Raw genomic sequence first — 25,024 nt, forward strand, 5'->3', positions numbered from 1 at the left:
TCATCTTTCTTTGGATTTATCTGACCAAGTTCATCTTTTTCAAATCTTGCAGACAATGTTTTGATTCTGATCTCTGAGAGCCAATTGAAGGTCATTCTTAAGATTCATCTTGATCTCTTTTTTTTTTTTTTATTCAATTGAGCAAAGTGAAACATAGATTGATGGCAACATCTTGACATAGGGACTTATACATAAGCTGAAATCAGTCACAGATATATACAAGTATACACAAATGAGACAAAAACAAAAGGAAAAAAAATGGCTGTAAATGTATGGATGTGGTAGTTTAAACAGGTATAGAGATAAGTTAAATCCATAGTTACATGAGTTGTAATAGTAATTATTATTATTATTATTAATGTAATTTCTGTGTTATTTGGTGAAAAAATGAGATGATAGATATAACTGCACTAAATATTAAATAGACATCAATATGATTTAGTAATAATATAACATTAAACAGCAGAAAGAGCAATAGGTGTGATCATCAATATAATAAGCGTTTAAACATCCTTTTGAGGGTTAGTGGGACTGGTTGAGTAACTTCAAAACATTGCGCCATGTACAATCACTAATGCAGGAACAGCTTTATTTTCATAGTAAATATATAGATAGAAACAAATCGAATGACACAGCCTACTTTTAAAACTGTAGGACAAAAATGGAGTCCTAGTGGAATTATAATAATGTATAATAATTATTATTCATAATTATTATAATAGTAATGCGCGTCTTTTTTCTCCATGTCTTTTTTACATGATCATCAAATGGAAAAGATATAATTATGTAGAATGAGAGAATTTTTGAACACACGTACAGATTTTAAATTATGCAAAAAACTGATCAAAAAATGCTTTAATTTTCTCAAAATATAATCAAAATAATATCACCTCATTTTCCAATTATTCCAATGAACCACTTTAATGGCTGTTAAAAAGAACTTACACCTTCTGTGTGTGTGTGTGTGTGTGTGTGCGTGTGTGTGTCAGAGAGAGAGACATGAGTTTATGTACACATGAAACCAATCACAAAAGAAACTGAAAGATTTGTATGTGTTGTTGTACATTTTTTTCTTAGAGACCAGGAGACGTTTTGGATATCTTGAAGCAGAAGTTTCTCTTTATTCAGATACTCACTGCGTGGCGCTGCAGTCATCAAAAGTCGTCTGACAAAAGCTCAGTATAGTAGAGTATATAGTTTTTGAGGGGGAGGAGTACATAGAGGTGGAATCAATCTAAACAAAGCATGCAAATGCAGTATATGAAATCAGCCCGGTAAAAGATTTTTCCCTGCCTTGATCTATTTAGCATACAAGTGTCATTCAAATGCATAGGTGCTTAAACAAAAGGCACAGTTGTACCTTGAGCTTAGAATTCACACTTAACTTGGGAAAACCTGCCAGATGTTTAGGAAGTGCATAAAGACAAAAGGTTACTGTCTCAGGGCCTGGGCTGCCTGCTCTTAGACTGTCACAATATACATAACTTTTTCAGTTCATATTGTTATATTGGAACCTAGCATAGGATCAGCATATTTTAAACAGATTCTTAAATTTGTTATCCCACAGTGTGTATCATGTATATTTGTTTATAACAAGAGGCCATTATTAGAGGGTGTTTATGTCACACAGAGACACTGAGGAGTTTAAATGATAAACCCCAAATCCAGCATAGAGGGGTTCTGTGAACGTATTGTTGAATGTGTGTAAGTGTGTGAGTATGTGTGTGTCAGAGACGCTGTAGAATGACAAAGCGTCGGCCGCCATGTCCAAATACACTCCTATTCTATTAGAGGAACGTGAAAGAGCAGAGATGACAATTGAATTGTTATCATGACGGGCAGTGAAACGGCCTTCACTGCACAAAAGGCTCCAGGAGATTTTATTTCGTCCAAGCATACAGCCACTTTCTGCCTATTCCTTTATATGTCACTGATAAAACAGCCTCAACTCCACTCCATTCAGCCTCCCAGTAACAGCGCCCGGTCAGACTCTCTCTACACAGAATCTGATACACATCAAATCTCTCAGGATGATCAGGATATGACTGATTTTTTTTCATAAATGTCACCTTTCTGTTCTCCTCAGACAGAATGAGCTCATTGTTTGCTGTGTTTGGATCCAGTGTGAGAAAAAAGGCATCTAAACACAAGAACAGAGAAATTTTTAACACAACAACAGTCAAGGTGTGTGTGTGTGTGTGTGTGTGTGTGTGTGTGTGTGTGCGTGCATCTAAGACATACATTTGTTTAGTCCTGCTGTAGTCCTGGATTCTCCTCCATGATCCATACTATAAAAAACAGAGTCACATTCAATCAGTAAGCACAAAGTCATATTATTACATTTTTAATTCTGATTTTGGCTTTCAATTATTATGTAAACGAGAAAAATCAAGATAAAACATGATAAAACATGCTTTAAGATACTAGCAATATGCTAAATATGATAGCAAAAGTGCTAAACATGCTAGAATAGAATTCAGAGACTGAACTGGTCTAAAGCTGAGAAATTCGCATTAATAAAAGAGCTTGAATAAATCCCAGCAATGAGACGTGTGTTTGAGTCCTAAATAAGGCTCATCAAATAATGATCAATATAAACGACATTATATAAAAATAATAAATGTATCATGATAAAGAGTTCACAGGAAAAAACAGTGACAGTAAAATGTTACTGTGTCCAGACTAAATTTTTGTTTCTGCAGAAGGACTGAGTTTTTGGTTTTCTTTTATAACTTTCTATTATATATACAATATTTATATATGTAAGCCGGGCATAGAATCAGACGTAGGCGGGGGATCCATGTGCGACGTAACTTCATTGCAGGCGAAGTCAAACAGGCAGAGGTCAATCAACAACAATCGGGAGCAGAGCAGATAATCCAATACAGAAACGATAATCCAGGCAGAGGGTCAGTGGGCAGGCAGCAAGAATCGTACGAGAATAAACAGTCCGATCGGCAACGGGAAGTCAACAGAAGTAAAGGAAAACGCTCAGGATTGTTAGAAAACTCTAGCCAAAACTTCGCGGGGAAACGCCCGCGAAACGGGTCCATAAATGGCCGCCGGAGGAAGTGCTCCGAACGACCCGGAAACGGAAGGACGGGTCCCAGGCACAGGCTGATGGGAAATGTAGTTAGTAGTCCGGGGATGGCTCCCGCTGACGGCGACTAGAGGGAGCCACAGAGACCGCCGTGGTAACAATATATATACAATATTCTATTATATGTCTATTATATATACAATATGGTGTAACACTAGATACCTGTCTATGTTCAGCACTGTTTCCCTAGCTGCTTATATAAGCATTTTCAGACAGACTTGCTTTTATTAGCTTTGCATATGGATATATAGTTACACATTTTTAGAAATTCCTCTTTGTAAAAGGTTGATATGTGCATTACAATTCAATCTGAAAACAACTGTTGTCACAAATCCGGTCTGTGGCTTTTTGTCCACTCGCCACCAGATGTCGCACTGTCATTACATTGACTCTCACACTACACAAACTGTTGCATGACTACATTTCCCATCATCCATTGCACTGATTACACATACAGCTGCAACCGATCAAACACACTATCCACAAGTTTTCTACGCCCCATGAGACCTTGCGTCAAAAGTGGGAGCGTCTTCCAGGTTCAAAGTAAGCAAGCAGGACGTGACACTCATTCATTCAGCATTTGACAGGAGTGACGGGCAAATGAAGCCTTGTGTAGCACAGAGACTTTCCTCTGACTGTTTCGGGAAAAGATTCACAGCTTTGAGAGTGTCGAAAACAGCGCAATCTGGTGGTTAGTAAAAAATAAAGCAGCCAAAAGCCTGTGAAGCACTGTCGGAAGAAGCATTCACCGCAATTTCCAAAAATCGATCCATGTTATATGCACAAAAAAAGCCTAACCGTGTGTGTGTTTGTTTGTTGAATTTCTGACTCTGATAAATAAATTTACCCATTAAACAGTGCCATTAAATGCCAGTACAAATATCAATATGATGTAATAGAAGAATAATGTACATATATAGTAATTGCATATGGCATATATTTAATTTTCCTGAAATAATTTGTATTCTTCATATTGCTTATATGACTGGGTATTTAAAAATGTAATTATTAAATAGGTCCCAATGAAAATGTACTCACAAAGTGAGATCTGGGGGTCGAACATTAGGACACGCAAAGTGAATCGCACATATGACTGGACAGAAAGTGAGACTTCTACGAAAGGGATTTCTACGTTAACAAGCCAACACAAATTTGAAAAGCATATGTTGTCCATAAGAACTTAATGACATCTCTCATAAAGGTGTGCATTGTTACAAAGTAAACAATGGTCTAAAAAACACTTAGCCTCTTCACTAATTAGCAGACAAAATACCATTGGTATACTACGTCCGCCGCCTCACTGGAAGTTGTACCACGTTCTTTTTTACAGTAGCCCCCCAAACCCAATCATCGTCGCTTGTTGTGGATTTATCCTTCGTTTTGTCATTTCAGACTCTGTTTGCACCTCGTATGAACTCTTGCACGTCTATTGGAATACCCTTTTGCCTAGCCCCGTGGATTATGTTCACCACTGATCGACCCTTGCCTGTCTTGGATTACTCTAGTGTCTTGTCCTCATATACCTGTTTGCTGATATTCGACCCTGCCTGTGTCACACCCCGTGGACTGTTTTGTTGGTTTCACTCTTCTGTGCCCTTATTTGGTCTTTCCTGTTCAGGAGTGACCATCTTGAATTTCACAATATTCAGGAAATTGTAGATATTAAATTGATGTTTGAACCTATTTGCGAGTTTGTTTGTTTTTTGTCTTTTTATCCTCATTCCACATGATCAGAAAAGAGGAAACCAACAATAAAACAGGAGAAAGTACTAAATTATTTCTATTTTATTACTTTACTATAAAGTAGTAAAACACATGTGAACAGTCGCCTACTTTTTGATCAGTTTATCAGTAATATAGTTTCCTCCAGAAAAAATGAAACCAACAATAAAACAGGTGAAAATGGTAAATTATTGAATGACATGATAGCTCACTTGCTCTGCTATTTCCTCAAACACATTGAATAGGAGCATGATGTAATTTTGGTCTAGAATCAAAGTACTTCATGTCTGCCATCTAGTGGTAGGGAATACAAATGAGATACTACACCATATTAGGAACTACAGTCTATTTTATTAAGTATGACGTCTTGTCGCAATTTTGTGACTTTAGTGCTTAGAGGGTTAAACAACTAAAGTTAAAAAAATATTGAACAAGTAAGCTGTTGGTCACATGATTTCACCTGATGCAAATTCGCAGGTGAGAGTTCGCCAAGCTTTAACTTTGGAACTCAGCGAAATGTGAAACTTGTGACCATGTGACCATGCCTTAAGTGATGTCTGATTATTGAGTGAATCATTCTTTTGAGTTGGTTTTAAGGAAGTAATCAGTCGAGTCAAAAATAATTGAATGAGCTGGTTCTACCAACTGTCAAAGTTTCCCGAAGATTACAGAGGATTTTAATGAGTGAGTTGCTGACATTGTACACATGTAGGTTTCTTTAATAATAAACCAAACATATAGGCAATATTCTTATTACTAGTTTTATTAAATATGCCTGCATTTTTATTAAAAATGAGAAAACCTGAATTTTACTATGTTTGTGTATGCAGATTACACAAATACACAAATAACTTAATTTAAATTGATATAAAATGACACTGAATTTTAAGAAAAGAAATGTATACTAACACCATTGCTAGTAGACTTAAACTGATGAATCAGTTCTTTGAATGATTCTTTGAGCCGAACTGTCTAAAAGAACTGGTTTGTGGAAATTAATCAGACTTTAAAATAGTTTCTTTTTTATTATTATTTTTGTGCCTTTTATTTAGATAGGACAATGTAGTTTTGACAGGAAGCAAAGTGGGAGAGAGAGAAGGGCATGGGATTGGAAAGGTCCACGAGCCAAGATTCGAACTCGGGTCGCTTGCAGCGCAATTGTGCTATATGTTGACACGCTAACCACGAGGCTTTTGGTGCCAACATGAAGACAGTTTCAGACGATTTTTAATTCGAACCAGACCGCGAGATCACACACTTGTTGATTGTAGAAACGATTTCACAGTGACACGAGATCTTACAGAGACTTGCGAGATCAAACGTGACTAGAGAAGAAAAACAAATGAAAGAAAGTCCATTTGTTTAAATTGTTTAAATAAACTATTCTCATTTCTTTATCACAAAACAATAAATCAGGCACTGTTTTTAAAAGAAATTAGCTTTTTAATCTCTCATTTTAACCCATCTCATGGTGTGTGATGCTGGACTCTTGTATGAGTTTCTAATGTTTTTTTGTATTCTTTGCACTGTTCTAAACATTAATATTTATGTGCAACAATAGCATGCTGTCTCAGTGGCCTTACACTTGATTTTAAATCATTTTTTTCTAACTGTATGATTTAAATGTTGATGATTGTACTGAGAATAACTTTCATCTTCGCTTTATTAGTTTTTATTGTTTTAATGTATTTCAAAGAGTTGGCAGTCAAAATTAAAACTGCTGAATGATATATATTCTTTATTCTTTAAAGAATATTTTATAAACAATGTTTTCTAAATGTTTAAATTGCAGCGTATAGCGTTTATTAAACGGGGGTACAATCCACAGATCAGTACTCACTACTCAATACTCATGAGTACTTTTAAATAAGCTACTCTTATGCTTAAAGGGGTCATTACCATTTTCCACAAGTTGATATGATTCTTTAGCGTCTTAATGAACCATCTATAATATACTTTGTTTAAAAATTCTCAATGGTTGTGTGAAAAAACCTCTTTTTACCTTGTCAAAATGAGCTCTCCAAAAATCATCCCATTCTGAGGGATTATTCCCTTAAATGCAAATGAGCTCTATTTGTCCTGGCCCTCTCTTCTCTCTGTGGAGTGACGAGCCTGTTTACTTTAGTAGCATTTAGCCACATTTAGCCCCTAAATTTGCGAACTAGCACATTATTAGGAAATGTGGAAAGCTGGATCACGAATGATTTGCGGGAACATAGACCGATATATGTAGATCGGGAGCCGCATTCCCTTCACAAAAAAATGTAATCCACTGCATCTTCAGCGACTCAGATGTCGGGAATAAATGACGACCACTGTGTTCATTATTACATCCAGCAACACAACACCTCAATCGCTCAATAGGAGATATTCTTGTATAACTTACATCCCTGCTCCAGCATCGAAACAATGGAAGTTGGACTGTAACATCTGATCAGAGGTAAGACGCTTATGTCAATCAACTATAGTAGGAGCGGCCTCTGTGGGTGTGACGCCACAATGACAGGCATCTGAGAACGGCTCGATTTGAAAAAGGGATTATTATTTTTACAGATTAATTAAAAACCAGTGTATGGATTTGATTTTTATCATTATAAGGTAGATTTGTACATACACTGCCAACACACATTAATGTTTAAACAACACTAAAAAGTGAACTTAACATCCGATGACCCCTTTAAGTAGGTTTTTGGACTCGCACTACATTTTTTGGAATGTAATGGTACTTTTAATTGAGTATATTTTTCAGTATTCTTTCCACTGCTGCTGCACAACTGTAAGTCTTTGTATTGTGGAACACAGAAGGAAGAGTATTTAGTCTCAGTCACCATTCATGTATTTTATAGAAAAGATGTTGTACTGATAGTGAATAGCGACTGAGGTTGTTAGTCTCGTAAAGGGAACATCAAATAAAATTGTCACGTTTTATTAGCTTTTTTGCATTTAGTTAGGTCTCTGGCATGTCTTCCAGCTCAGAAAAGCAAACTTGCAGCCAGTTTGTTATGGGCTGTCTGAGTCTGAAATGGTGTTATCCAAGGAGACGTTTCAATTTGCACCCAGGATACACATAGATAGCTAGCTATTTGAATAAGAGCAATACATGGATGTATTCACATGGCTTGTGTTGACATGCCCCACAGAAGAAAGGGATGGGGTGAGCAACAGCTCATTAGCATTTAAAGAAGCATGCAAAGAAATGGCTTGCTTTGAACAGAGCTGTTTTTGACAGATAAAAAGGGTGTTGTTTTAGACATTTCATGAAGACCCTAATGCTCTGACTTTGTCCCACTGGAGATGAATCTCATACAATTCTGGTCATTCTTAAGAAAACTGTCTCTTTTAAATTATAACGTGGAGACTGGATATATTGGCCTATCATTTTTTTTTTTTGTACATAATATTTTTGAATGCCTAATGTATTTTCTATATTTGGCTAACCATGATTTATCCACTTCAGAAATGTTATGTATGTGTTTGTAACTGTTTAATTGTACACATGACAATGACAACTAATTGTGATGTTTAAAATTATTATTACATATATATATAGGCTGATTTATTGAATTCTATGAGTTTTTAATAAAATGAACATAATTCAATGTAATTCAACGTAAGGTAACCAAACCAATTAAAATGACTGGAAGAAATTGTGTTGAATTTGTTTTTGTTGAAGCAGTTTAGCTAAGATTTCACTCCCTAGGCAAAACTGCTATGTTTGTTGGTTTGGCCTTGCCTCCTCCTAAAGCCAGTTCTTAAGTTATTTTGTTTGAATTAAAACTGATCTTGGTGTTTGTCATGGTGTGGCTCAAAATACTTGAGTTTCTCCAGAGTGCAGTTTGGATGGTTGAGTGTATCAAAAAGCAGCTTGACTCCTGATTCTCCTGGGTGATTGTAGCTCAGATCCAGCTCTCTCAGGTTTGAGTTTGAACTCAGAGCTGAAGACACATAACGACAGCCGTCCTCTGTCACCATACAGCCAGACAATCTACGAACACACACAGCAACAATCCACATGACATTAGTTTGGCAATCAAACATCACTAACACAAAAATTTGTAATGTAGCTGTTATTTTCTGTAGCTTCAGTGACAAAAGTGAAGTCATCTGGAACATTTATACTTAAATGTACTTAAATGTACTTATGAAAAGAAACATAAAACATTTTTATGCTTGATTTGCATTAACAGGAAGGGCCAAATATTCCCCAAATCATCTGATATTACACATCTTTATTTATCAGTCTAACATAGAAATGTTGGAGTGTACAAATCAACAGGGTTCGCAATATGCCAATCCCATTGTACAAATGATTGGACGATGATAAATGTGGCGGCTGAAAATAACTGTCATTTTAATACCACATCCCTAAAAATAACCCCGGTTTAGAAACCTTGTCCCTAGAACAGGCATGGGCAAACTCGGTCCTGGAGGGCCGGTGTCCCTGCAGAGATTAGCTCCAACCCTAATCAAACACACCTAAACAAGCTAATCAATCTTTTAGGATTACTAGAAGGCTACAGAAAGGTATTAACAGAAAAGTTTTATCAGGGTTGGAGCTAAACTCTGCAGGGACACCAGCCCTCCAGGACCAAGTTTAAAAATAGGGCAGGCATGGGTATATAAACTATTTAAAATAAAATTTGAAACATGTATTTTAATAAATGTTTTTTTTTATTTATTAAATGTTAATGTTATGGATAGGCCAAATGACTCACTGTCAACAGAATATTTTACCATTGGCAACACATTTTTAAATTATGAATATGTGGCTTCTAGTGATGATCATAATTAAAGGATTAGTTTACTTCCAAGACAAAAATGTATTTAATTTTAATTAAATAAATTAAAATTAATTTACACACCCCCTTTTTGTCATCCAAGATACTTACGTCTTTCTTTCTTCAGTCATAAAGAAATTATGTTTTTTAAAGAAAACATTTCAGGAATTTTCTCCATATAGCGGACTTCAATGGTGCCCACGAGTTAGAACTCCAAAATGCAATTTCAATGAGCTTCAAAGAGCTCTAAATGATGCCAACCGAAGTATAAGGGTCTTATCTAGCAAAAGGATCGGTCATTTTCTTAAATAAATGAATATTTATACACTTTTTAAACACAAATTCTCATCTTATCTAGCTCTGTGATGTGCATGCATACTCTGTGCGCTCCAGTTCAAGACAATTAGGGTACAGAGGTCGTGTTAACCGAAAATTCTTTATCATTGATGAAATTTTTTTTTATCAATGATGGAAAAATCTGAAGGCCGTCCGTCACTGACAGATTACAGTGAGGGTGATCTATTGTAAATTGTAGCTGTAATTCCCACCCCTGTCCAGTTGGTGGCAAGTGCGCTCCAATCTGGCAGCAGAGCATAGGCTAAAGAACAAAAACTAAAGTCTCTCAAATGTTTTCCTATGTGTTTGATTACGCACAGGCGAGTACACAGAAACTGTATTTATTGCTTGAATTCCCTAATGAAATGGAAAGAATTTGAAATCTGAGACTTTGTTTCATATCAAAAGTAACACAAATCCTAGCCAACTGAAAACAGCATAGACTTTTTTTTAAGACCCTGTCTGTCAAAATGACGGACAATGGTAAAGTCTAGCGCAACCTCTGTTATTGTATGTCGAAAAACTCCCATCTCATTTTCTCCTCCAACTTCAAAAGCGTCCTACATCGCTGCACAAGTACCAACCAAGTGTTTACAAAGTGAACGTGCAAAGAAGATCAAACCCCCTTTACAAAAAAGGTAAAACGGCAATGTGGGACGATTTTGAAATTGAAGAAAAAAATGACATGGGAGTTTTTCCCAAGACATAAACATCTTGGATGACAAGGGGTGAGTAAATTATCTGTAAATTTTTGTTCTGAAAATAAACTAATAATTAGTAATCTAGTAGTCTTACCTGATGCTAATATTACAGTAGCCAGTCTTAACAGTTTACGTGACTCTTGACATGACTTGGCTCTTGATTTTATTATTAGTTTTTTTTTTTTTGCCACAAAGTAAGTGACTGCGAAACACAGATTTCTCTAATAACCCCCTGTAAAGCTAGTCCCATGCAAATAGGGTTTAAGATGTGATTTTTCTTATGTTTTAATGAATAGAGTGTTATGCTTCACTCTCAAACAAAATGTGGTAGCATTTTCATATTGTTTTATGGAAAACAATTTACCTTAGTATCTCCAGATTATGGTTTCTCTTCAGTCCATCAGAAAGCAGTTTCACACCTGAATCTGTCAGGTCATTGTTACTCAGGTCAAGTTCTCTCAGACAGGAGGCTGAGAATTGAAGAACTGAGGACAAACTCTCACAAGATTGAGCAGTGAGATTACATATGGAAAATCTGAACAAGAAAAATACAGTAATATATATTTAACCAATGTGATTTTTAATAATTAAGTTTAAGTTTATAATTTAGAATTAAGTTTATAATTAAAGTTTCAAATCAAACCTCAGTATCTCCAGGTGACAGTTTGGACTCTTCAGTCCCTCAGAAAGATGCTTTACTCCAGAGTCCAGCAGGTAATTGTTACTCAGGTCCAGCTCTCTCAGGACAGAGGATTGTAGAGCTGATGACAAACTTTCACAAGACTGAAAAGTGAGATTACAGCCACGTAGCCTGTGAAGAACACAGAGATGTAATGAGTACCTGAAAACCATACTTGAGAAAAAGTATGGACATCTTACAGTGAAAATTACTCCACTACAAGTTACAAGTCACCAATTCCAAAACAAATTGTGTAAAACTCTTATTTTAAGTATCTGATTTTAACAGTACTTGGAGATGGGGTATGTATTTTTTTTTTCAAAAATGAGTAGGGCAGATTACCAAAACAAACTTGTAGCCAACCAGCAGTAAGGGGCATGTCTACTCATTATGAGAGGAGAGAGCGCTCAGTGCACAGGACAGTAGCCGAGCCGAGTGACAACAGAAAAATAAAGATGGCGAATTAAAAAACAAAAGAGGAAAATGTCCGCTATAGGCTTACGATAAGGCAGCGGTTCTCAGTTCCAGCCCAGACTAAAGATTTTCATCGGCAAAACACTCATGGCGATTTCTGTGATCGTGGCTCCTGATCTGTGATCCTGTGTTGTACAGTGAAAGAGATGGCTGTTGTCACGGTCTTGTGACCAAAGATAGCCTACGATCATTTTCTGACAGTGTCAGAGATTCCTGATCATCGCATGGTGTGCTTGCTGCCACGACCCACATTTACTGACTAGCAAATAAATTTGCAATATGAAATCAACACGACATGGTGCTAAAACTTGAAACTGCATACCTCAAGCTCTTATTCCTTCCTTTTTTTTTGCCGCTTCCACTTTTTTCAACACACATAAAAGCTACAAATGCCAAAGTGTGATTCATTATGCTTTTTTTGTTTTTCACTAGCGCATGCTGATGTTTTATTCTTCTATAGTAACGTACGTTGTAGCGTATGAGTCGATAGATGTCATCATTGCACACTTTACATGCATGTCGTACACAAGTTCCCCCTCAGTCAGTCACGTTCGACGTTACATCAACTGACGTCTATGGGGTCTCACTTGAGAGCCCAATCACCTCCAAGCTTAAGAAAAAAAGGCCAATGAAAATTGGTGAGTGCATTCCGCACCACTCCCCCGTACATACGGCTATGTAAGATGCCGGTGTGCAAACACTAATTCAGATTTTTGCTTTGGAGCCGATCACTGATCAAGAAGAAGAAATAAATACACGATTTTTCTCTTCGGCACACGGGAGCTCTTCGGCTGTGGCAGTAGGCGCTAGAGAAACTGCTTCTCCTCTGCATCTCCAGCAAAGTGCTGCCCCAAACGAGTGCACCCAGAGTGCCACGGTTCTTCCCTGGGCAACCAGCTAACAGAGTGAATTTCCTCCACTTACACAGTCGTCGAGAGCCTATCATTCGGCCCCTGTGGCCTCTACACCTGCTTCATAGGGTAGCGGCACAGCCCGCTCCTCAGGCATTAACCCCCTAAATCCGCGAAGCGACCCTGAGACTGCGCCCCAGTTCTCCCAGTTTTTCACCATGCCGAACTTTGGGTCCTCCATGCCCTCCAGTTCAAACTAGGCAGAGTAGTTCACTACTGTGCTGGTAGAGGGCTTCCTTTGCCCCCTCCAGACATGACATCATGTCTCAGTAGCCTTGTCTACGATTTTTTCCTATCGTGTTCCCAATAATAAAAAAAATATATAAATAATTCTATTTCCACATGACTAACATCCTGTCATTGTGCTCCCCTATCCCACCCCCCCCGTCTATCTTGCCTGTCAGCACGTATTATAGTTTCTAGCATTTAAAACCGCATTTTTCCATTTTAAAAATATATCTTAATTATGACCTATGCCATTAATGTCAAATGCAAAATATTAATTTATGCTTTCATGGTCTCAAAGTAGATTATTGTAATGCTTTATTGGGTGGCTGCTGTGTGCACTTACTTAAAAAAAAAAAACGCTCCAAACTAGAACTAGGAAGTATGACCATATTAGCCTGGTTCTGTCAACTCTGCACTGGCTCCCTATTGAACATCGAAAACCATTTTAAAATCTTGCTGATTACTTACAAAGTCCTGAATAGTTCAGCTCCTTAATACTTGAGCAATTTTATAATACCTAGAATATCAAAATCAACTACAGGTGGAAGATCCTTTTCATATTTAGTGCCCAAACTCTGAAACAATCTACCTAGCGTTGTTCAGGAAGCAGACACACTCTGCCAGTTTAAATCTAGATTCAAGACCTATCTCTTTAACCTGGCACACACATAGTACACCATTGCATTTCTATAATTTAAATCCAATAAAGGATTGTTAGGTTGCATTAATTAGGTCATCTGGAATGGGGAACACTTCCCATAACACCCGATGTACTGTAGAATGGCATCTACGCTAATATTAGTTTCATTCTTATTCTGAGGTCACCATAGCCACCCAGATCCAGTCCATATCTGGACCAGATTGGGGATCAGTACCTATTAATGACCTCTACACCCCTGAGTGTCAGTGGAGACTCAACTAGATGAGCCCCAGAGACATGTCCCCTGTGAAGACCGCGTCAACTAAATGGCCATCAGGACAAGACAATGAAAGCCTGGAATGAAACCACATCATGCTGGTTTCGTCTGGCCAGAGGAGAACTGGCCCCCTTACTGAGGCTGGTTTCTGCCAAGGTTTTTTTCTCCATTTCTGTCACAGATGGAGTTTTGGTTCCTTGCCACTGTTGCCTTTGGCTTGCTTAGTTGGGGACGCTTGAATGATTGCATAGACACTATTTGAAGAGAGCTGAACTGGATGATGATATCACTGAATCATCACTGAATTGACTTTACCTAAAAAAAATACTCTTTGTTATTGTCCTCTTGCATTATTGACAAAATATTTTCCTGTTTGACACTGTAAAGCTGCTTTGAGACAATCTGTATTGTAGTACCTGAGTCAAGGTTTATAAGCTTTGCATGTTTTTCAAATTGGGCACAAGTGGGCACGTTGAGTTAATATCTGCATCTGTGCATTTTCGCTCAATCCAGTTCATTGATCGTTATCAACACACTGAATGTGTCCTACTGAAATGAGGCCACCACTGAGAGTAATATAATTCTCAGAGTACACTGTATGGAGGATTTGATTGACTAAGTCAGTATAAAGCTAACTAAAATAGATGCACAGAGAAAGGGAACATTTTAAATTCACATGAAACTGTTAATTGAACTATAAATATATGTCTTATATCATTTTCATAATTGGAAAATAGAATTACAAAATTCCAGGTTTTCCAGGATGCTTGGAAACCCTGATTGTTTTCTCACTGGCTTTCTTACGTAGTATTGCTCGCCTTGTGACCTTAAAGGGAACTCTGGGTATTAATGCTTGTATAGCTTAATATAGCGTGAATGATGCCTCTTACTGAAATATGTAGTAGAAAACCCATGAAAGATTTATGTTATTTAAAAAGTCCACATTGTTCTAAACATATTTTGGACTATGGGGGGTGCCATTATTTTGATTGTGTAGAACGGTTTCACTGGTGAGCTACTGGCACTGAGTTATGCTCTTTCTACAACAACACAACTCGGAAAATAAAATACTAATACAGTTCTGCCCATTGTCTGGTCATGGTGTATGGCTGTCACCTACAGGCCATTTTCAGTATTGCAGTTTTACTACTCCTCTGTATATACACAGTTTTTATTTAGTTCGGTAATGGGCAGCGTGCAGCAACGGTTTCAGTTCAGCACGTGAATGGTCATTGCCTTTATTAATGGGTTTTCTACTATTTTCTACTACCTATTTCAGTAAGAGACATCATTTATGCCATATTAAGCCATACAAGTCTTAATACCCAAGCTTCCCTTAAAAGAAACAGCACTTGTACATTTATGCTACAGTATAGACAGGAAAATCCACTAGCTATAGTTATGGAATGTCAATTCATCCACATATTTTAACCTTTAAATACATACCTCAGGTCTTTAGTGACCCAGGATCTCATTCACTACCCTCTCTCTCCTTCATTTTTAATGTTAGACATCAACTTTCTTTGTGTTTCTTAATCTATTAATTCAAACAATATAACAAGAAAAAAATAAAATTAAATTCTAAAAGAATGTGTTTTCTGATGATTTTGTAAAAAGTGTATAGGGTCACTAGTGACCGTATGTATGTACGTGTAAGGAGGACTCGTAGGAAGCGTATAAGATCCAAGTGCGAGCTTTATTTGCAGATCATAGTCAGACAGGCAGGGTCGATAACCAAACAAACAATAATATTCTGGGCAAGGCGAGAGCATAAATCCAATAAACAGGCAGAGTCCAAAACCAAAGAGAGCAGTCCAAAGTGTCAAATAAACAAGGCTATGAAACAGGGCAAAAACAATGGCAAGGAACGGGGCAAAACTATGGCAGAAAATAAAGACAATGGAACAAAACAAAACCGTGGCAAAATCACAAAAAACAAGGCAATGAAAACAGGGAAACGCTTGGTAGAGTCCGCTAGAGCAAAACAATACGGCCAGGTCCGTACAGAAGAGGTGGGCCTGGATCGTGGAGCAGGGACAGACAGTGAAGCGCTGGAGGACCTGGGCCATGGGACAGTAGCAGACAGAACACTGGAGGACCTGGGCCATGGAGCAGAGGCAGACAGTGAAGCTTTGGAGGTCCTGGGCCGTGGAGCAGTAGCAAACCGTGAAACACTGGAGGACCTGGGCCGTGGGGGCCGTGGAGCAATGGCAGACAGTGGAACTTTGGAGGACCAGGGCCGTGGAGCAATGGCAGAGCAGGAAGCCATGGTGGAGCCGCCGCGGGTGCAGATCTTGGTGGTGTAGGCAGAGCAGGTAGAGCCGGGAGCCCTGGCGAGGCAGGCAGAGCAGGCAGAACAGGAAGCCATGGCGAGGCAGGCAGAGCAGGCAGAGCACACAGGAGCAAAGATATCCACAGTGAAACTAGTGACACCCATAGCAGAGCGGTGTGTTCACGGACGATTTCCTTGGCCGTGGCATGACAGGCAGAGAGTTCATAATAGGTCTTCTTGGCTGTTACATGACAGGTGGAGAGTTCATGATTGGCCTTCTTGACCATGATGTGGCGGGGCAGCGTTTTCATGATAGGCCTTCTTGACCGTGACATGACAGGCAGAGGGTTCGTGATAGGCCTCCTTGGTCGTGACAGGACAGAGAAAGAGTTCATAGAAGGATGCAGCCCCCATTGGAGGATCCACAGCATAAGCTGACACCTCTGGAGGCATAGGCGTCAATTCTAGGGCAGACGTGGCAGTGAGTTCATAAATGGGCGCCACCTCCTTAGGAGGTTCTACAGCGTATGCTGACACCTCAGGAGGTATAGGCGCGAACTCGTGGACAAACGAGTCCTCAGGAGCAGACTTGTGGTCAGATGAGGCCTCTGGGGCAGACTCGCAGTCAGGCAAGGCCTCTGGAGCAGACTCGTGGACAGATGAGGCCTCTGGAGCATATTCGTGGACAGACGAGGCCTCTGGAGCAGACTCGTGGACAGATGAGGCCTCTGGAGCACAGTGTGCAGCCCACACACTAAAAATGGCGACAGCCATTACAGGCAGCACAGTAGATAGTGGGGTGTCTGTTGACCTTGAGGGTGTGGATGCTATTGACTTGTGGCTTGGGAGTGTGGGCTCTGCATGGCTTGGGAATGTGGGCTCTGCGGTTTCAGCAGATACATGAGGTTCTGGTAAGACAGCCGTTTCTTGACTTGATTCATGGAGGTCTCCCGTGACTTGACTTGACTCAGGGAGGTCTGCCGTAGCTTGACTTGACTCGTGAAGAACAGCTGTGACCTGACTTGGCTCAGGGAGATCAGCTGTGGCTTGACTTGTTTCATGAAGGTCAACTGTGGCTTGACTTGGCTCATGAAGGTCAGCTGTGGCTTGACTTGGCTCGGGAATAACAGCAGCAACTTGACTTGGCTCATGAAGATCTGCTGTAACTTGGCTTGGCTCATGAAGTTCAACTGTGGTTTGGCTTGGCTTGTGAAGATCGGTAGTGACTTTGCTTGACTCAAGAACCACGGCTGTGACTTTGCTTGACTTGAGAGCTACAGCTATAGCTTTACTTGACACAGGAGCAATAGTTGTAACTTGACTGGACTTTGGAAGAGCAGCTCCGACCTGACTTGACACAGGAAACACAGCTCTAACTTGACTTGATGCTGGAACAACAGCCGCGACCTGACTGGACTCGGAAACTTGACTCGGGAATAATATGGCTTGACTCAGAAACAACAGCTGTAACGTGACTTGACTCAGGAACAACAGCTGTAACATGACTTGACTCATGGGGAACAGCTGTGACTTGGCCTGACTCGTGGGGCACAGCTGTGACTTGGCTTGACTCGTGGGGCACAGCTGTGATTTGGCTTGACTCGTGGAGAACAGCTGTATCTTGGCTTGACTTATGAAGAACAACAGCTGTATCTTGGCTTGACTCATGTAGAACAGCAGCTGTGTCTTGGCTTGACTCATGGAGAACAACAGCTGTGTCTTGGCTTGACTCATGGAGAACAGCTGTATCTTGGCTTGGCTCATGCAGAACAACAGCTGCATCTTGGCTTGACTCATGGAGAACAACAGCTGTGTCTTGGCTTGACTCATGGAGAACAGCTATATCTTGACTTGGCTCATGGAGAACAGCTGTATCTTGACTTGACACAGAAAGTGTAGCCCTGACTTGACTTGACACCGGAGGATCAGGCGTCACTTGATTTACCTTGGGTATGGCAGAGATGATGGGATGAGATGCGGATGAGATGATTTTGGCTTGATGAGGCTCAGGCGTGCCAGCCATCTTGGCCATGGACTCAGACGGGGCAGCCATCTTGTGAATAGGCTTGGGGATGGCGCCCATCTTGTGGACTGGCTCTGGGATGGCGGCCATCTTGTGAGCTGGTTGTGGGAGGGCGGCCATGACAGGTGCAGGCTCTGGACGGGCGGCCATGACAGGTGCAGGCTCTGGACGGGCGGCCATGACAGGTGCAGACTCTGGACGGGCGGCCATGACAGGTGCAGGCCCTGGAGCGGCAGGCATGGCGTGAGCAGGCCCTGGCTTGACAGACTTGGCATGAGATGGCTCTGGCTTAGTAGACTTGACGAGTGCAGGCTGTGGCTTGGCAGACGTGACGTGAACAGGCTGTGGCTTGGCAGATGTGACGTGAGCAGGCTCTGGCGTGGTAGACATGGCTTTAGCAGACTTTGGCTTGGCATTAGAGGGCTCTGGCATGATATAAACAATTCCGGACATGAAGGTTGGGGTTTGAAAGTTTCCTGGTGTGCTGGGCGCTGTAGGGTTGTAGGGCTCCTTATCCGCAACCCCCACAGTAAATGATGATCCTGCCAGCAATAAGGCATAATCTATATACTGCTCCAAAGACCAGTGGATTTTACCCCCAGCAAGGCCTGAACGAATGGGGTCATTCAGTCCCACTCTAAAAATGTCCTTGAGCGCCACATCATTAAACAGCACCAAATGACACAGTTCACAAAATTCCACAACAAAATCCTCAACACATCGGTTACCTTGTCGTAGGTGGAAGAGGCGTGATGCAGGGTCCATGATGATCTGTATTCTAAAAAGCCGCTGGATCTCGGGGAGGCGAAGTATTCTGTAAGGAGGACTCGTCGGAAGCGTATAAGATCCAAGTGCGAGATTTATTTACAGATCGTAGTCAGACAGGCAGGGTCGATAACCAAACAAACAATATTCTGGGCAAGGCGAGAGCATAAATCCAATAAACAGGCAGAGTCCAAAACCAAAGAGAGCAGTCCAAAGTGTCAAATAAACAAGGCTATGAAACAGGGCAAAAACAATGGCAAGGAACAGGGCAAAACTATGGCAGAAAATAAAGACAATGGAACAAAACAAAACCGTGGCAAAATCACAAAAAACAAGGCAATGAAAACAGGGAAACGCTTGGTAGAGTCCGCTAGAGCAAAACAATACTTCGCAGCTTCCTGTTTGGCATGGCCTGCTTTTTATGGCTGCCAAACAGGAAGTTACCAGAGAAGCAGCAGAGGGAGCAGGAACAGTCAGTCAGTGAGTGAGGGCTCCCTCTGCTGGCGTGGCGTTACAGTACGTTGCCCATCATGTTTGACAAGCAATGATGATGTGATGTTTCATTGATGTGATGTTTCATTCATAATCACCGCAGGCATAAAATTAAAGAATATCACCAGCAAAAATTGAACTGGCTTGAATGGCTTTACTGCAGAGTAATTACGCTACAAAATGAAATATAAGAGTCACTTAAAATTGACATTGATATGGTAAATAAGCTGCTAGCAATCAAAATATTAATTTTTGTTAATGGGGAAGTACGCTCTGACGATGACAGATGGTAAAATCACTTTCTCAAATTGAAACCTTTTAAGTGTCATAAGGTAATGAAATATGCTTTATTTTATTCTTTTGTGATTGTTCTTAAAATATCATGAGAGTTTTTATGCTATGGCAGCAGTTAGTTATCAATCTTTAACAATCTCTGTTGAATATATGTCCAGGTCGCTAAAGACCTGAATACAGTGCTGCCCACTAGTATTGGCACCCTTGGTAAATATGAGCAAAGGTGGCTGTGAAAATAAATCTTTTTGATTTTTCATTCCAAAAATTCACAAACCTCTAAACTTTCATTTAAGTAAAACAATTAAAAGTGAGGGGAATCTCACATTATGAAATAAATGTTTTTCTTTAATGCATGTTGGCTACCATTAGTGGCACCCCTAGAAATGATTAAGAGTAAAATATTTCTGAAGTGTATTCATTCATATTTACATTTTTTAGCACACCAGGGTGACTGAAATTGTCCAGCTGTGACTTCCTGTTCCACATGATTAAAAATACAGGTACACAAAGGTCAAATTCCCTTAATCATCTATCACAAGGAGTAAAAAAAAAAGATAGTTCTGATGTACAGAACAAGATTGTTGAGCTTCACAATAAAAAGTTACTGTAAGAAAATGCCTAAAGCATTAAAAAAAATCCCATTTCCACCATTAGGGCAATAATTAAAAAGTTCCAATCAACTAAAGATGTTACAAACCTGCCTGAAAGAGGACACGTCTATATCGTCCTAATGCACACTGAGGAGTGGCCACAGACTCTCCAAGGACCACAGCAGGAGAATCGCAGAGACTAGTTGAATCTTGGGGTCAAAAAACCTAAAAAATATATATCAAACAGCCCCTACACCACCACATGTTGTTCGGTTGGGTTTCAAGAAAAGAAAAAAAACTCCTGCTGATCCAAAAACAAACTTCAGCATATTCGGTTGTCAGACGTGAATGGACCTTGGGACTGGCTTCTATTGTCAGATGAAATATAAAAAAAAGAGCTTTCTGGCAGCGAAGCCACCAGATAGGTTTGGTGCAAACAGGGATAAAAAATACCCCATGCCCATGGTTAAATATACTGCTGGATCTTTAATGTTGTGGGTCTATTTTTCTGCCAGAGGTTCTGGATATCTTGTTCAGATACATGGCAATCATGGATTCTATCAAATACCAACAGATAAAAAATCTAAACCTGACTGTTTCTATAAGAAATCTTACAATAGACCATGTTTGGATCTTCCATCAAGACATGATCCAAAACAACATCGAAATCTACACAAAAATGTGTCACTGAGCACAAAATGAAGCTTCTGCTGTGGCTGTCTCAGTTCCCTGACCTGAACCTTAGAAAATGAGTGGGATGAACTGAAGAGAAGACGCACCAACATTGGAGCTGGTATTCTGAAGGATCTGGAAAGATTCTGGATGAAGGAATAATCTCTGATTTCTTGTCAGTGTTCAACAAGCTCATCAGGCATTATAAGAGAAAACTCAGAATCTTGAGAAAAGGTGTGGCAATAATTGGGTGCCAGTAACTGTGGCCAACGTGAAGTACAGAAAAACATTTATTTCACAATAAGATTTTCCCCCCACTTTCCATTGTTTTACTTCAATGAAAGGTTGGAATTTTTAAATAAAAGATCAAAGTATAAACAATGCAGATTTATTTTCACAGCCACCTTTGCTCACATTTACCAAGGGTGCCAGTATTAGTGGGCGGCAGTGTATATAATGATTGGCGAAATGCATTTAAGGGTTAGTGATGTAGTTCATGTGAATGTCAGACCTCAGTATTTTCAGTTGACAATGTGAAATCTTCAGTCCTTCATAAAGTAACTTCACTCCTGAATCCTGCAGGTCATTGCAACTTAAGTCCAGTTCTGTCAGATGGGAGTTTGAAGATTGGAGAGCTGAAGATACAGTTTCACAGCATGTTTCATCAAAACCACAGCCGTTGAATCTACGAAACAAAAGGTTTATGCTTATTATTTTCTGGTGTTCAGTGTTTTTGTAATAAATTATTGTTTTACAACATCAAACAGCAGTAAAATTACTCACAGGGCTTTTCTGCAGCCTCTTACAGCTGGAACAAGTCTCTTGAAATTTTCTTGTAATGACGTGAACATCTTTGGGTTGAACTCATTCAGCACCTTCTCTGACATCAGCAGTATGTAAGTCAGCACTGTGCACATTGAAGATGAGAGTTTTCTGTCTGGATGTTCATTTGAACTGACATATCTCTGGATTTCCTCATATAATGAATGATCTTTGAGCTCAAGTAAGCAGTAAAATAGGTTGACTGAAGTTTCTTCTGAGATAACAAACTCGTCTTGTACTCTTTTAACATATTGAATTGTTTGTCTAATGCTCTTTGTGGTGTCTTCAGTGTGTGTGATCAGATCTTTAAACAGCTTTTGACTGGATTCCAGTGTAATGCCCATCAGAAACCTCAGAAACAGGTCCAGATGTCCTTTCTGACTCGTCATGGCTTTAGCAATAGCTTTCTGCAGTAGGTCTTGCAATGTGACATTTTCTTCCGGCTCATCAAAGAAAAACTGAAGCTCCTGCATGTTCTTGATGTTGTTCTTATTCAGATAGCAGAGGAACACATGCACTGCAGCGAGAAACTCTTGAACACTTAGATGCACAAAGTGGAAAACCTTTTTCACATGCAGTCCACATTCCTTTTTGACGATCTCAGCAATCATTCCTGTGAACTCAGTATCTTCAATTACATCAATACCACATTTTTTTAGATCTTCTTCATAGAAAACAACAGATTCCTTCTTCAGCTGTTCAAACGCTAGCTTGGTTAACTTCAAAATCATCTCTTTATTTAGTTGTAAGTGCTTTGCACATTCTCTTTCTTCTTGTTCATCATATTTCTGGTTCTTCATGTTTATCTGTATCAGCAGGAAGTGAATATACATTTCAGTGAGTGTTGTGCTGATGTTCTCTTCACTGTTCCTGAAAATATTCTCAAGTACTGTGGCTGTGGCCAGCAGAACACAGGAATGTGGCACATGATGTAGAGACTACGAGACGTCTTAATTTGTAAGATGATTCTGGAGGCCAGAGTCTTATCTGTTATTTTTTTTCGGAAATACTCCTCCTTCTGTCGGTCTGTGAATCCTCGCACCTCTGTGAACAAACCTACATACCGAGGAGGGATCTGATTAGCTGCTGCTGGTCGTGAGGTCACCCAGATGATAGCTGATGGAAGCAGATTCCCTTTGACCAGATTTGTGAACAGCACATCTACAGATGCTTTTTTCTCAACAACCTTTATTGATCTACTGTTAAATTTCAAAGGCAGACAAGTCTCATCAAGTCCATCAAATATAAATGCTAAATTGCATTCTTTATACAGCTTTGTTTTCTCAAGGCCCTCTAGTTCAGAATAAAATTCCAGAAGAAATTCATGGAGACTGAAATCTTCATTTGTCATTGGGTTGATCTCTCGGAATGGAAGCAGGAACACACAGTCTATATCCTGATTGGCTTTTCCTTCAGCCCAGTCCAGGATGAACTTGTGCACAGAGAAAGTTTTTCCAATACCAGCGATGCCCTTGGTCAGCACAATCTTTTCCTCATTGTTTTTTCTCAGTTCAGTAAATATATCATTGCATTTCATTGGTTTGTCCTGTGTTTTTTTTTATCTTGAAAGCATCATCAATCTTCAGAATCTCATGTTACTCATCTTTCATATCTCCCTCTGTGATGAAGAGTTCTGTGTAAACCTCCTCGAGATGTACTTCACTTTGTTCTATGCCCTCAAAAATACGTTCTGCTTTTTTCTTCATGAAAGATTTGTGAGTTTCCAAGAATTTTTTCAGAATCAAATCTGCTGTTATAAAATATGAATAGGTTAACAAAACACGGGGCAAAAAACTATAATAAACTATATGTTGTTTAAAGGAACATTTCAGATTTTGCATCAGCATGATCTCTTCAGATTTCATTCAACATATTGTATTAAATTACTTTTGAAAGGAACACCAAATACTTTTAATTTACAAAGATGGTGAATTTGATGCTTTCCCATTCAAAAAGGTAGGAGCTATACTTGCATGACAGAAATAGCTGCACGGATAGGCATTACAAAGATGGGCAAAGATAGGCATTACAGTAATGTATACATTACTTTTTTCAATGCCTAATTTGTTGACTCAGTACAGAGGATAGGGATTTAGGAACAACTGGAATGCAGTATTTCTTAGTATATAAGATATACTAGCATGGTCATTGCTGGTTACATACGATGGTTGGCTTAATTTTTTAGCTGTTGCGGAGGAGTATTGGCATGGCAGTATTTAAATTTAAAGAGCCCTAAAAATCTTACAGTAACTGAGATTTATAAAGGGAAAATTGTGAGTACAACTGACAAGACTGCACCTTGTTTTTCAGTCTTTTTCTCTGCCATCTCTGTCTCTGAGAGTTTTTGTTCTGTAAGAGAGAAAAGGAGGGAAGTAAAAAATGTGAGACAAAATGTACAGATATTGTACATAAAAGAAAATACAGCATCACTTTGTTTTAATGACCAATTGTCACTATTAACTATCTGCTGCATATTACTAGTATATTGGCTGTTTATTCGGAATTATAAATCAGCTAATTGGGAGTTAATGGAGGGAAAACTCTTAAATAAATGGTAAATGTGTTCCCTATTCTAAAGTGTTATTGAAAATACTGTAGCTAAAGTGTGTCTGCCTATAAACTTTAATAGGAATAGTCATAATCACTGAGCTTTATTTTACTTATCTATTTACTTTTACTTAAGCTATTAACTGACTACTTATCAAGTGTTGTGTCTTAAAATGCATATCTACTGTGATAATACCATTTCCTGCAGTCTTGTAGATGATGTTAATTGGGCCTCTGTTTCCAGTGAGTATAGGAGCATTCACAGTTGCTCCCATATAGGCATTGATTTCAGTGTTAGCAGTGCTGCTCATTGGGACTGGAATACAAACAGAGAGATTAATTACATTTCCTAAATGACAACTTAACATTACTGATATTCTGTTTCTCATTACCCTGCTTTTCTTCTTCCTGCTCATCTAGTGTGTCACAATGCTGCTCAACAGATGCCATCCTCTTTCACCAACTCACTGCTGTTGGACAGGAAGAAAAAGGGTTTCAATGGCAATTGTAAAATATATTTTGTGTCATTAAAATGTCTCTGTATGAATTCATTATTAACTACATTTAAAAAAAAAAAAAAAAAAAAAAAAAAATAATAATAATATCGGTGTTACGTGTAGTGCTGGACGGACGAGACGAGAAACAAGATACGATACAAACAAACACTTTAATATAAATCTTCATACGAATCAGGCAGGAAC

The 25,024-nt window shown here is 39.2% G+C and overlaps 1 pseudogene; it reads right to left on the reverse strand.

Moving 5' to 3' along the window:
• Positions 1–1,606: 1,606 nt before the first annotated feature.
• LOC127160752 (NACHT, LRR and PYD domains-containing protein 12-like) lies at positions 1,607–24,773 on the reverse strand (annotated as a pseudogene).
• Positions 24,774–25,024: the final 251 nt, after the last annotated feature.

This window comes from Labeo rohita, unplaced genomic scaffold (assembly GCF_022985175.1).
Source record: "Labeo rohita strain BAU-BD-2019 unplaced genomic scaffold, IGBB_LRoh.1.0 scaffold_45, whole genome shotgun sequence".
Classification (NCBI taxonomy): domain Eukaryota; kingdom Metazoa; phylum Chordata; class Actinopteri; order Cypriniformes; family Cyprinidae; genus Labeo; species Labeo rohita.